A 14,897-nucleotide genomic window follows, 5' to 3' on the forward strand; every position below is an offset into this window, starting at 1 on the left:
GGTACATGTTTCCCTCTTTCTGAACACCCCTCAAGTTGTCTACTACATAGTGAGAGTGCGGTCTTTCTCTGGTCTATATATATATATATATATATATATATATATATACTGTATATATATATATATATATATATATATATATATATATATATATATATATATATATGAATCACCCGTTTACCTGTGATGTGACTTGATTTACTCAGCTTTTGAAGCCCTTCTGAGTGACGCTCTCTACCCCCTGGTCCAGGGATCTTGCTGCATATTACGGCTGAGCGGGCACCAAGGCATTGCATTGTTTGACTGGAGTGCCGGGTCACCTCTGTTGTATGTATGCATGTATATATATATATATATATATATATATATGACTCTGGTCCTTAGAAACAAATGAGTCTAGTATACTCAAGACCAGCTTTACCATTAGGCAGATTTAGGCAGTTGGCTAGAGGCTCCGGAGTCCTGGGGGGGGCACTGACTATCTAAGATGCCACCTCCACACTTTTACCTGAGGTCCTGGAAAGTTGGTATTGGTGTGTGGGTGGTGGTGGTGCTAGGCGTAATGTGAAGTTTTTGCCTAGGGTGCTTTAAAACCTTGCACCAGCCTACGTATTGTAAAACAAAAATAAAGCAAATTAAAAATGTAATCAAAATTAAATAGAAATCAAATGATTTATCAGCCGCATTCAATCCTGATTTGATCCCAATGTGCGACCCCACAGCATCCAAATCTAATAGAAAAATAGACTGTGCAGGCAAGACTATACAGTACAGATCTGTACAATATAGCCTAAATTGAATGTGCACATGGCGCCGTGCGAGTCGATACCAATTTGAATAGAAAATAAATCGCACTGTGTAGGCTCTACACAAACAATATGTTTAGAATAATAATAGAGAGTGTGGAGTGTGAGGCGTATTGTCCTTCTGGGAGGGGGAGTCAGCCACAGAAGTTATATCGAGGGCTTTTAATTAACTGATTCAAACATGTGGTGGAGGAGATGTGCCCTCTTGGAAGCAGGAGCCCGGCAGGAGATATCTCCATTGCCTACCAGAATTACACCTCTGTGTAACCCGATAGAGGCCTTCAGAAGTTCTACAGCAGCCACCTGTATTAAGTACAACAAGGATCCTCATAGACATTCTTGATTTTTTGATAGGCAGACTCTGCCTGTGTTGTGGTGGCACATGTTGCAAAACCCTAGTGATGGCCCTAAAAAAAGTTGGGTAAAACATTTTGATGTAAAAAATGACAGGACATGGTGCAGTATATCAAAGACATCAATAAATAATGAATTTAGAGGTTTTTAAATAATAAAATCTGAGCAATAGTGATGTACTTTTTCAGGTAACTTTCTCTAAAACGCATAAAGATAGGTTAAATGAGGGACATCTATTTTGAAATGTTTTCCTGGAAAGGGTTTTTTTTTATCAGACTGATCGGAGTTCAAGGATTTTCCAAAGTTTTACCAATTTGAATATGCATTGCACACTTAAAAAAGCATTGTAGAGATACACTTTTGTTAGTGCTTTAAATAGTTAAAGGCCTATCAAAAATACAGCTCAAATTGAAATTACATTGCAGAAGTCGTAACAGTTTACTTTAACTTTGAACTGGGACAGTTTTTAGCCCACAAACTCTTCACCCCACCCGCAGTCCCTACCTGTTCCTTCTTCCAATCTCGGTCTCGGGAACGCGGTCATCTTTATTAAATTTATTAAATTTATTCGCCCCATCAGTTTTCCCCATCCCTCTACTTCTCATGCTCACATTCAAGTCATATAGTAGTCTAAGATCTTTGGGAGGTTAACCCCATATACCTCACCTCCATACTTAGAGGCATACTTCCCTACTTTGCTAACCCCTCCTCATTGCACTCTGTTGTGGGTTTCAAAGGATGCCTCCAGGGAAAGCAGGGGACTTACCCACCTTCCTGGGGGGCTGGGATGACCACCCAATTTTTCGGAGACATTCCAGAATGTTAGGCAAGTATGCCTTAAGGCAGTGGTTCCCATACTGTGTGCCGCGGCTCCCAGGGGTGCTGCAGCAATGTCACAGGGGTGAGCCACCACAGCCTGACGTAGGCATGTCTTTTAAAAATATTTTGTATGTGAGTGTGTACGGAGCCGGGGGGGGGGGGGGTGCATGGTGTGGGCAGTGTATAGCAGGTGCCGGAGGGGTCAGTGCAGAAATGGATACAGAGGTCTAGATCTGCCTCTGGTCTCCTGTGACAGATGTCCTGGCAGCGGCAGCAGGATGACCGGTCGGCAACAGCAGCAGGACGGAGCTTAGGAGCAGAAACAGATATCGGAGAGAGCGTCGCTATCTGGGGGGGGGGGGGGGGAGCCCGGCCATGCTGCTGGCCAGTGCAGGAAGTCTCCCCCTCAGCCTGCTGCCCTGCTCCGGCCTGCCATTCTCCCCTATCCAGAGCCCACTCCCTGCCCACATTACCGCTGCTGCCACTGCTAAGACTGGCCACTGGTCATTCTCCAGAGCCCGGACCAGGTGGGCTACATCACACAGTGAGGCTGACACTGCCAACCTGGTCTGCAGGCGGGGGAAGAAGGGTGACTTGCCCTGGTCTATCTCAGTGGCTGGTTCCATGTGCTGGACTCCCGGCTGTTGCTACCCGGGACCGTGCACAACCTGACCATCTGTGGTCAGTATTACTAACAAGCCAGGGGTGATAGAGAGGAAGCTGGGAGAGCTGGCTACAGGACATGGTAGGATGTTTGTAGTAGTAGTACAGGTGCATAGGGTCCAGCTGGAGGGTATGACAGAGCACTAACCCCATAATTAGTTCCACTACAAGTCCCAGGATAGAAGTCCAATGGAGCACTTGAGCACTTATAGTTTAAAAAGTTTTGAATGTTTAAAATGTTGTGTTGATTAATATGCTGGGCATTGCAGTGAAACACTATGTGTGTGATGAGTCCAAGTCGGGACTGGGAAGGTGATGAGTCGAGACTAAAGGGGGGAGGGTCAAGATTAAACAGTAACCTGCCCACCCTAGAAGAAAAGGCATGATCCGCCCCTGAGTGCAGGGAGCAGAGGGGCTGCTTTTGCCAAGACAGTGTGCAGGGCGGTTTAACTACTTAAAAAAAGGGACAATTCATTAGTTATTCTGGCTTAAGGATGCCTTGAAAAAGTCATGGAGACCCAAAGGGTGCCTTGGACTGAAAAAGTTTGGGAACTACTGCCTTAAGGGATGGGAAAGTGGGTATTGATGGCATGTATGGGGGGCAGTAGGTTGAAGTTTTGCCTAGGGTGCTGAGAAGCCTTACACCGGCCCTGAACACAGGGCACCGCAAGGACTGTCAATTTTCTGTATTAACAGTTATTATACACAGCTAATATATTCCGCAGCAATTTGCAGAGAATATTTGATGATTCACACCAGTATTTGCTCCAGTGTGGCTTACAATCTATATGCCTTTCACATACAGTATGCACACATATATACACTAGGGACAATAAAAAAAAAAGTTGGGAGGAAACCGTGGTACCCACAGAAAACCCACGTAAGCATGGGGAGAATATACAACCTCCACAAAATGAAGGCCATGGTGGGAATCAAACCCATAACCTGAGTGCTGAGAGGCTGTGGTTCTGTCTATTACACTGTCCGTACTGCCAAGATTGCTTTACTCGTTCTCACCTGTAACTTCCTCTGCTAAAAGCCCCAGGATCTCCTGGCCGCCCCCTTCTTCCTCTCTCATCCCTAAGCACCTTCAGTCACATGCTCCTTTATTTATTTAAGGCAAGCATTAAAAATTATTGTCTGGTTCATGGCACCAAAAGATATGGTTACGGCTCTGTCAACTTTTCACTTGTCTGGGGATTTCAACACTTTAACTCCTACTGTTACCTTAACACAGATTTCTAAACAATTTTTGGTTAACTTTCAAATTATTGAATAGGACCCCAAGCAATTACGTAATTGTGAACCAATTAGACATGGACCCAGGCCATTTTAGGAGGAGAATCTCTTGCGGGCAGTGGTGTGCCTGGTAAAGATGCATAATAATAATGATGTGTCTCTAGGCACTCTTCAGTTGCAGTTCAAAATCCCTGTCCGGGTGTTAGTACTAAATACATTAGTGCTGCTTTATTATATCAGGTCATGGCTATGTATTCACATTACCTAATTTTTATTTAGACTACTGAAAGTAAAAATGTTTGTATACAAATACAGTTTATTTTTAAAATGCAGCTTTTAATACATATTTATAACTGTCAGGGCACTATTCTCACTTGGTTATATGACCAGGGGCGTTTTAAGAGTGGAGAAGGCCCGTGTAAAAATTCCTCTGTCCTTGCCCCCTCTTCTTTGCCGGCAGCGGTGCGGAGTCTGAGCACTATGGGGCTCAGACTCTAATGTGCATGCACGGATCTCTGGGAAAATTGTACGGCGGCCATTTTTCTGGTGTTTTTTCTACTATGCCCCCCCCCACATACACACACTCTGCACAACACATTATAAATAAGTGTATACGACATTTCATTAGGTTATTATATTGTATACAAATAAGGTAATATGGCATTAGCATTTACTACTAACATTGGGCCTGATTCAGAGAGACGGTAATTGCAGAGACTTTGGAGACAGCTGCAGTGTGCAAATAAGTAACGTCGCAGGAGGCATCTAAAGTCAAAATATGCTAACTGCTGGCATTTTAGATCTGAGGAAGCAACAATGGATCACCATCACAACCAATAGTGACAACATCGTTATCTGAGTGAGCATAAGGCTATTTAGGATGCCCGTCTCATCTCCGCTGCTGCAGCCAGTAAATCTGCATAAGTAGATGAAGACGAACAAACTTTCCACAGAACGACTACAAAATGGCTGACATTTTGGCTGCCAACAGCATAATTTTCAACTATTTGACTACGTACCTCCAATAAGTCTAAAGGCTTTTTTCCTTCTCTTGCACACAGGAATATGTTTGCGACAATAATAGCAACAATTACATAGTGACCACACCTTTGTTTAGTGTGTCATGTCTATAGTTAGTATATTTGCTTTATTAACAGATGAAACCAAGTTGTTTTAGTTGATATAAAATGTTATTGGTAATTATCTGGAAGCTCTCCCTGGTGATGGAGCGGTACAATCAGCTGTAGGGTGTTGCATTTAGCTCAGGTATCTGGATTAAGTAGGTGAGATAAATGTAGAATGGGCTGAGGGCAGTTAAGCCCAATCACCTCTATCTGAATTTGCATACATTAAATACAGGTTTTCTTTATATAAGTACGGTAAATGCATACTTATACTCTATACAATTAGAAAGTGACTCAAGACAATGTGCAGTATTTAATCTGAAAGAGTAACAGATTTGAAGCAAGGATAGAATAGGGCACTTCAAGTCCATTCAATGAGTTCCCCCAGGAAAGATTGTAATCAAAAGGAAGTGTAGCAGTACATAAGTACAGTACAACTTCTATTGTGAGGTCATGTGCCCATGTTTGAACAATTGCTCCCATTTATATACATAAATTATTGTTACAATTGTCAAATTGTAAGCATCTCCAGTGTGGTTTGCAGATTCACTTAATGATTTGTTTTAATGGGTTCGGCAGGGGTCTGGGCCAGCTGTAGGGGGAAAAGAACGCCGTCCTCTACAATCTGTGTAGTAGAAGTAGTTTGTCCACCTCATCCAGGCCTCAGTGCGCTCTACAGCCCTGGTGGATTGCTGTTGGATCTAGTATGGCGCAATTAGTAGTCAGATGAAGCCTTTGTCTGATCATAGTAACTGTCCAACCTGCTCAGCTTCTACTAAATCATGATCAGCTGCCTGTTTGGTACAGTTTGCTCTAATTTCCCATCAAATTTGCAATGTATGTAAGGCACCTATAGAGGGACAAAAATTGTGTGCCCATAAGTGGAGTCATATTACCTCATCTCTGGACAGCTGTAGACAGAATCAAAAATGTCTAGGGCCCCGATTCAGACCTGGGCTGAGGGATTTTGTAGCTCAGCGATCAAGTAAATGCTGCCCTGCCTCCGCATAGACCCTCTGCTCCTGGGCACATCAGGGGTCCTCCCTCCGAACAGCAGGGTAACACCTGCACTTTCCGGGACACTCCCGGTAAACGCTGTTTCTGCCTTCCAAACATCCGCAGGGTGTCAATTACTCTGCATGCAGGCTGAGATGGCTAGCTTCCTTCGGAGAATGGCTAGTGCATGAGTACTGCGGGCTATACGCATGCGTGGCCCTTCGATAATCACCTGTGAGAAAATGCAGCATTGCAATTAGATCTGAATCGGCCCATAAGTGAACAGTTTAAATTATACATCACCATTCTTCAGCAATAACAGGATACTGATACCCCTTTCACATCGCACATATAACCCGAGTCGGGCCCAGGTTGCTACATCGTCGACCAGAGTCAGGGTGCGATGTGAACCCACCACACCGAAAAACCCGGATTGACCAACCTGGCTTTTTGACCCGTGATATAAGAAGAGTAAAACCCGGGTTGCCCTCTGTATAATGGGTGGCCTGGGTTTAATGTGAATACGCCGGACCTGGGTCGCACCCGGAATTGCTATCTGATAGGGGTATTAATGAAAAATCTTTCTAAATTAAAGTACAGATGGAGCAGCTCATTAGATCGCCGATGTGCGCCATCCACCAGCAGGGGGCACGCATGCACAAGACACTTGCGCTCCCCGTTCTGACGGAGCCTGCCGCCGCCCTCAGCTGGCTCCCTGCCACTTCCACTGAAGTGGAGATGGGCAGGGAATCCGCTACCTCCGCCGAGTGACTGGGACGCTCGAGCGTGTGAGACGCTAGCTGGTCCATATCAGATGGAGCGATTCCCTGAGCTGGCTGAGAGGCGCTCCATCTGTACCACTTTACAATGACTTTCAGGAGACGTGCCAGGGGGAAGGGGCTACCATGTCACAAAGTAGAACAATACAGGCTGAAAACATACACATCTAAGTGGGAATAATCATACAGTTATACCCTTGCATTATTTTTCATTATCATTGATTTATTGTAACTATGAAGGCGCTTACTGATAAAAAATTATATTCTGTGTCTATGCGCTGGCTCCCAGTAAACGCGCATTAATTACCAACCAGTGTATGATGTTTTGCCATAATTCTAAAGCCTAATGTGTGAACATTATGAATTCCTGTGGTTTGCACTTAATTAGCTAAATAATTGGTCAGCCCCGAGGAGACTGGAATAAAGGGTGACTTACAAATTGCACATTTGTTTTGCCACCACCGCTCCCCCTTCTTGAGTAGAAATTGATGACATGGGATTGTAGCCAGGACGGAAAATGTCATCTCTCCTCACCGTCTCTGTTACAGTCATCGCTATGGCAACTACAACGCAGTAAGCTCCGAAGGCCAAGCAATGGAAGCAAAATCATTACTGTTCATATCTGCTGATGTATTGCAAGAGGTGTCACAAGGGATACATATATTACCGGAAACTGAGCATCTATTGTTCAGAATATTTTACAAATATATATTTACAATTAGTTTTATGTAAAGTGATACTTTTTGGAATTTTTGCATATACGATTTCTGTTCTTCAGAAATAAATATATCATATCAAAATGATTGTAGTGAAAATGATATGGTTTAATAACTGAGCATTCTTGTGTCATTTACAAATTACATTGCACTAGTCAGTTACGGCTAGCCATGGTTTAGTAATTGTAACTCCCAGTAATATTACCCCTTGGCTGGTATGTTTGGCAGCTTCAAGCGCTGCCTTTGATAATAACTGAATTAGAAACTGAGCATCACATTTTTTTCTATTAATGGGTACAAATAAAATCATGGGCCAGATTCTCTAAGCTTCAAAATGGAGAGTGATAAACAGCCAGCCAATCAGCTCCTACCTGCCATGTCACAGACTGTGTTTGAAAAATGTCAGGTAGGAGCTGATTGGCCTATTTTATCACTTTTGAAGCTTAGTGCATCTGGCCCTGTACAGTACTGTATGCGTTAACTCCTAGGTTCTTAACTTATAATATGTGGGTCTACAGATAGATTCAAGGGATAAATTGTTCTGTTTAAATAAAACTCATGCAATATAACTCAAAATATAGGGGATAATTCAGACCTGATCGCATGGTCGTGATTGTGCAGCGGCAAGTGCTCAGTGAGTAGCTTCCTCGCTAGAGTGATATCTCGCCTTGCACATGAATGTGCAAATGGATGTGTACACCATGCAAAAAGATTGTGGCCAAGCGACTATGTCCAAAACCCTTTGTTACAGGCTAATTATCAAATGATTTTATAGTGTTTATATACTGTTCACTACTCACAGACTCAGCGGCTGCTATGAAAAGAGGCATTTTCAGCCTGTTGCTGACATCAAACTCCCTCCGCTAAAACGCTTTGGTGCGACTGTGGTTTCCCTGACACTGCAAGCATTTTTTTTCTGCCACGCCTAGCGTGTATCTTGGCACTCCCATGAAACGGACGGTTACCACCCACAGACTTCCTGTCAAATCACCTTGCGAATGGCTTGCGAATAGAAAAAGTAGCAGGATTTAATTGATGGAAGGTTTGCACAGGTGTATTGCGCCACATATCCATACGCAGTCTCAATAATTGGCTGCTGTGTGAATTCACAGCTGTGCGATCAAGTGTGAATGAGGCTTAAGGTGCCCATACACACTCCGATCCCGGCGGTGCGATGTGTGCTTTGAGGTGCGCGCTCCCGCAGCACCTCATCGCACAGTACAAAAAGGTTGTGCTGCACATACTTTTTGTACTTGCTTTTCATCGCAACGCATCGCAATGGATGCTATTTTAGCCCAGAACGCACTCAGCTCAATCACATTCATTGGCAAACAAAAATATAGAAACATAAACATTGGTCATAACAAAACCATTAACCACTTGACTGGCTAATATTTTTCCTCAAAACCACTAAGAAATTGTAACTTTTTCTGATTAAATGATTAAGGGCGGGATGCTCTAACATATATTGCCCCCCCTCCGCGGGGCTTCGCATTCTTAATAATCGCATATGCTTTTATTAGCACAAGGGACAGCTCCTCTGGTAAGAGCTGTTCCTTGTGATGCAGCTCCAGCTCTAAATCTGCGCCTGATTCCCAGGACCCCTCTGACCCTCGAGGTCCATCACGGGTGTCCCCCTTGACCGCCCCCTGTTGCCGGGCCTGCTTATAGCAGACACTTTTTTAGGATGCTAGAGGAGGCGGCGGTAAGGCAGGGCTGGGGGGGAGGGCAGGCTTTATTTTACTGGTGGAGGGGGGGGGGCAGGCTTTATTTTACTGGGGGGGCGGGCTTTATTTTACGAGGGGCGGGGGGTGCTGCTGAAATTTCCGTCGGGGGGCGATCTTTATATAGTTGCGCCACTGCAAACCTCCCAACTGTCCAGATTTTAATGGGATAGTCCGATCTTCCTGTCCCTCCATCATCACAGTCAGGACTTTTCTTAATAGGGACATAATTTGAAATGACTCAGAGTACATGGTTGAACTGTGTCATCGATACCACAAGCTTTGTTAGCACAACTGTAGCAATGAATGCCACAATTTTAGAATTGATCAATTTCATAAAAAAATTTCTACATTTAAAACACTTTGAGGAACCACAAAGAACTCCTCCCCCCCTCCTTCCCTGCCTATTATTTACAGCACTAAAATAACCACTACTAACTGGATTTTCCATTACAAATCACGCTTTTCATTTAAATAATTTTTAACAGTATGGACATGCTGCTGATTTGCACGTACACCCATATGTGGAGTGTATATTGCATCCTGTCACACTCTGCATGCTGTGAGTAAGCAAGTACAGGCCAGGCAAAGTAAAAAGTATCACATGGCCCATACAGATTATGCAATATTGTACATGATTGTAACCAGTGGTGGATCCACCAAGGGGCAACTAGGGGCATACATCAGGGGCCCCCACACTCCAGGTAAGTGGTGGGTGGATGACAGGCAGTGTGGTTGGAGCAGCACGTCCCTGTGGTCCGGGCAGCTCAGGGCGGCCAGGAGGTGGCTGCGGCGCCTGGACAGTCAGCGACCTGCTCTCTTGTCACACTGTCTCCGGGGGGACCCACCCCGATCTCCCCACCTGATCACCCCATCTCCCAGGCGCCATAAGGCGGCCGTGCCTGTGCAGCAGCCCTGACTCTGATGGGCAGCGAGAATAACTACTCCGGTGAGTGCTGCGGGGGTGAGAGGAGAGGAGGGTGGGTGAGAAGATAGTCCTGGGGTATTGTATACATATATATATATATAAAGAGTGTAGAGAAAGAGCAGCACCCATATAGAACCTTGCTGTTAAAAAGGTACAGGGAAGAACATAGAAACAAAGGATAGAGGTGCGCTATAACACCGATACTTTTTAACTCAAATGAATCAATAATTTGTAAAAATAAATTGACATTTATTGGATTTCAAAATTCATCAGCGTTTTCACAGGTGTCAAACGAAAGATCAATCCTCAGCCCAATGCGTTTCATCCCTCAGGACTTCATCAGGGGCAATAAAAGTGGAGATGATGGTGTCAAAACAAGTTTTTGATGCTGTTGTTTTTTAAATGCGACAGGTATTTTCTGGGCTGCCGATTTTACAAATGCTGCTCACAAAACTCCAACAAGATGGTGAAAGGTCATGAATCACTTTTGACATCAGTATATTGGCTGTAAACTTCTGTCTCCAATATAACTCAATAGGGAAATCGCTGTGTAGCACAGGTCCTCAGTGTCCGATGGGCAGCGAGAATAACTACTCCGGTGAGTGCTGCGGGGGTGAGAGGAGAGGAGGGTGGGTGAGAAGAGGGGGCCCCCACAATTTTTGTTGTCCAGAGCCCCACAGACCTTAATCCGGCCCTGATTGTAACAATTCAGTTCAGTACATGTATATCTACACACGATCTGTCGTAAGATGCTCACTTCCATTCGTCTTGTGAGGCACTGCATGATAGTCCTACATGCAGGCTTGATGGTGAGATATTGGGTTATCATCTGCACATATTATGATCTTATGTCACATTGTATAGTGTGTACATAAGATATCACATGAGAGCAAGGGGTATTGTATATACATATATATATATATATATATATCTTATTGCATCCCATCATTCTAGTGTGGGTACTTGTTTCCTAGCACGGCGCCAATCGCATCGCATACCATAAGGCATACGATTGAGCTGCCCAATATAAGGTAGGAGAGCACACTGCTCTAATTTTCTTTTCACAGCACCTTATGCACCTTAACGTACTCCACGTCCTGAGGAAAAAGCCGCTCGGCTTTGAAACGTCGACATGACTGTTTGCTGACATGCTGCACTTTTTGCTTCTATAAAATTTGGATATTATCCTTAGCCCATTGAGTGCCGCCTGTTTCTTGGGATTAGCCCCCGCCGGGATCTCCTGAGATTTATTCTCTATATATATTTATATATATCTTATTGCATCCCATCATTCTAGTGTGGGTACTTGTTTCCTAGCATGGCGCCCATCGCATACCATAAGGCATACGATGGTATGCGATGCGATGGCAGCCAATGTTATACAATTTTAAATTGTATACCATCGCATTGTATGCCATTGTATGCCATATACAATGGTATACGATTTAAAATTGTATAAGTACCCTAATGGGTGTTTTCAATGTTAAATGTGCCCCTATAACATAATTAATTGTATAAGCACTGTAATGGGTGCTTACAATGTTAAAAGCACCCCCATGCCACCCCCACTATCAATGCTAACCTAAAGCGTGGCGAGCGCCGGCGGTACGCGTCGTTCGACCTTTTGATACCCCCACTATCCACGTTGGCGTGGAGTTGATTCTATATAGTGTGGCGAGCACAGCTCGCCACCGAGCCCGAAGCGTGGCGAGGGGACGCGGAATACATGTAAAGTAATACCCGTCATCTCGCGGGGCTCTCTGCGCTCGCCACGCTTCGGGTTCGGTGGCTCGCTGCGCTCGCCACACTATATAAAATCAACTCCACGCCGACGTGGATAGTGGGGGTATGAAAAGGTCGGAGGACGCGTATCGGCGCCCCTCGCAGGCTCGCTGCGCTCGCCACGTTTCGGGTTGGCGTTGATAGTGGGGGTGGCGTGGGGGTGCATTTAACATGGTAAGCACCCATTAGTGCTTATACAATTAAAAATCGTATAGAGGCTTATACAATTTAAAATCGCATCACATGCGGACATATGGCATGCGATGCGATGTCATGCAACTTAATATCGTGGGCGCCGTGCTAGGAAACAAGTACCCTAGTGTGTACATAGCCTCAGGCTCTACTTGCAACTGGTAGAATTGGGTGTTAACAGCCCACTCTCACACTAGAAAAGTACAGATTGGGCGTGTCAGACTGCATGTGTTGTTTAGCCACCTGTTACCATTCAATGCATTTCATTGTCATGATGACTTCTTCGAGAGTGTGGCAGCAAAGACCTGGCATGTTCCATATGTATCTTTGGTCCGTGCTTAGAATTTAGATACAAATTATGGTCCCCACCAAAAAAACCAAAGGTGGAACATAAATGAATTAATGAATGTAATGAGGGAATTAACAGATGACAACACACTGCATACCTCCCAACATGACCCTCTCCAGGAGGGACACAATGCTCTGCTCCTGGACTTCCCTCTTAATGTATGATTGCCACGGATTCAGTATTGAATCCCAGCGGTCGGGATCCCGGCGTTCAGAATCCCGACGCCGGAATCCCGACAGCCGAAATGCCGACAAGGGGGGGACGTGGATCGCCCCCCCTTGCGGGCTCGCTGCGCTCGCCACGCAGCGGGCCTGGTGCCTCGCTACGCTCGGCACACTAATTTATTCTCCCTCCAGGGGTGTCGTGGACACCCCAGGAGGGAGAAAGTGTCGGCATTTCGGCTGCCGGGATTCCGGCGTCGGGATTCTGAACGCCGGGATCCCGACCGCCGGGATCTTAACTGCATCCCATTGCCACCACCTGTTTTAAACAGGTTAATTGATAAGAAAGGTGAGTCACCACAGGTGTTCGCAATCATACATTAAGAGGAAAGTCCAGGAGCAGATCATTGTGTCCCTCCTGGAGAGGGTCATAATGCAGTCACTGTACCCCATTAAAGGCACTTGCTGGTCATATAAACTATTAGCCATACTTGCCTACCTGACCCTCTCCATGCGGGAGAAAATGCTCTGTTCCTGGACTTCTCTGGTAATGTATGATTGCCATCACCTGTGGTGAAACACCTTTACCTAGCTCCCCACAGGTGATGCCAATCATACATTACCAGGGAAGTCCAGGAACAGAGCGTTTTCTCCCACATGGAGAGGGGCAGGTAGGCATGTATGTTATTAGCCAACCTACTGGATAGCCATTAAACAACATAGGGGGCGGGATGTTGTAACATCCGCAGCCCTGTATCGCCGGGCATCGCATTTTTAATAACGGCATATGTTCTAACATATGCGGCTATTAACGCAAGGGACAGCTCTTGCGATAAGAGCTGTCCCTTGCGATGCGGTGCACGCACATGTGCAGAGTGACGGCGCCGGCCGCAGGGCATGCTGGGAGGGATCCGTGACTGATCCCTCAAACAGCGCTGCGGTAAGAAGCCCATAGGCTTCTGCAGGGAATTGCCAGCTTTTGCTGGCGATTCCCTCCGCAGCTCTGCCACTGCGGAGGGGGGTTAGAGCATACAGAACTGCGGTAAAAACCCTGATAATGGGGTTTTTACCGCATTTCTGTGTTAGAGAATCGCCCCCACAATCTGCTACAACTCTACCACAAAGAGGCAAACAGAGGCAGTTTTATAATTCAAGCCTTTTGTGTACCATTAATTGGGGAAATTATAAGTACTTTATTTGCTACTAAATTGCCAGATTTCATGGTTCAAATAGCAATATCATTTATAGGATGCACTCATTCACACATATTATTGGTTGATTTGTGAAAGGGATAAATAAAAGTTTTAATTTATTTAAGTGCTGAGCTGGCAGATTGCCTGAATACACCTTGATCAAGTGTGTCCACGCCTTTTTCCTGCTTCCTTGACATTATACAGTATTTAAATATCTTACTAGCATTGAGTCATACAAGAAGCATTTCCAAACTACTGGGTGGATTGCAAGAGCTACTAAATCAGATTGCACGTTTTAAATGAATACTTTTCTATAAAGGTATCTCAAACATTGGGGCTTATGTAATAACCTGTGAGCTGTGGGAACTCTGGTGAGTGTGTCTGTAGTTTGAAGACAGCAATCATTTAAAAGCAAAACCAGGTTTGTTTTGCTTTTTAAATGATTGCCACTTTAAAATACAGGAAGACTCGCCACAATTGCTGCTTACAAGCTGTTACATAAGATGAATTGTACCCATTGGTGTAGGATAGGAAATAATATAGAAATGAAGGAGCATTCTGTTGTTAATTCCATATTTTCATGTCAACTTCTATGTGTGACAGTTGACTCTATTTGTATTTGTAAAGTGTTTCAGGAATGATGTCAGTCACATGTTACAGTCACTGGTCAAGATGTACTAAGTTTAAAAAAGTGATAATATTGAGAGTATTAAACAACCAGCCAATCAGCTCTTAACTGCCATGCTACAGGCTGGGTTAGAAAATTTATATTTACAGTAGGTGCTGATTGGTTGGGGGCAGGGCCGGTGCCACCACTAGGCAGCTCTAGGCATTTGCCTAGGGCGCCGGCCACTGGAGGGTGGCAGTTCGCCCCTCGCCCCAGCATGGAGGGTTAGCGCACTGTGTATAAAGCTGGCGGCGTCAGCGTCCCTGCAGTGATTAAGATGCTGGAGCAGGCAGGGGTGTCCGTGCCGCGGGGGTACCTGCGGCGCTGTGTTTAAAGCTGGCGGTGGCGGCGGGGTCCCAGCAGTGAATAGAAAATAACTAGCGCTATGCGGCGGCGCGGGAAGCG

This window comes from Crinia signifera, chromosome 7, assembly GCF_055691185.1.
Source record: "Crinia signifera chromosome 7, ASM5569118v1, whole genome shotgun sequence".
Lineage (NCBI taxonomy): Eukaryota > Metazoa > Chordata > Amphibia > Anura > Myobatrachidae > Crinia > Crinia signifera.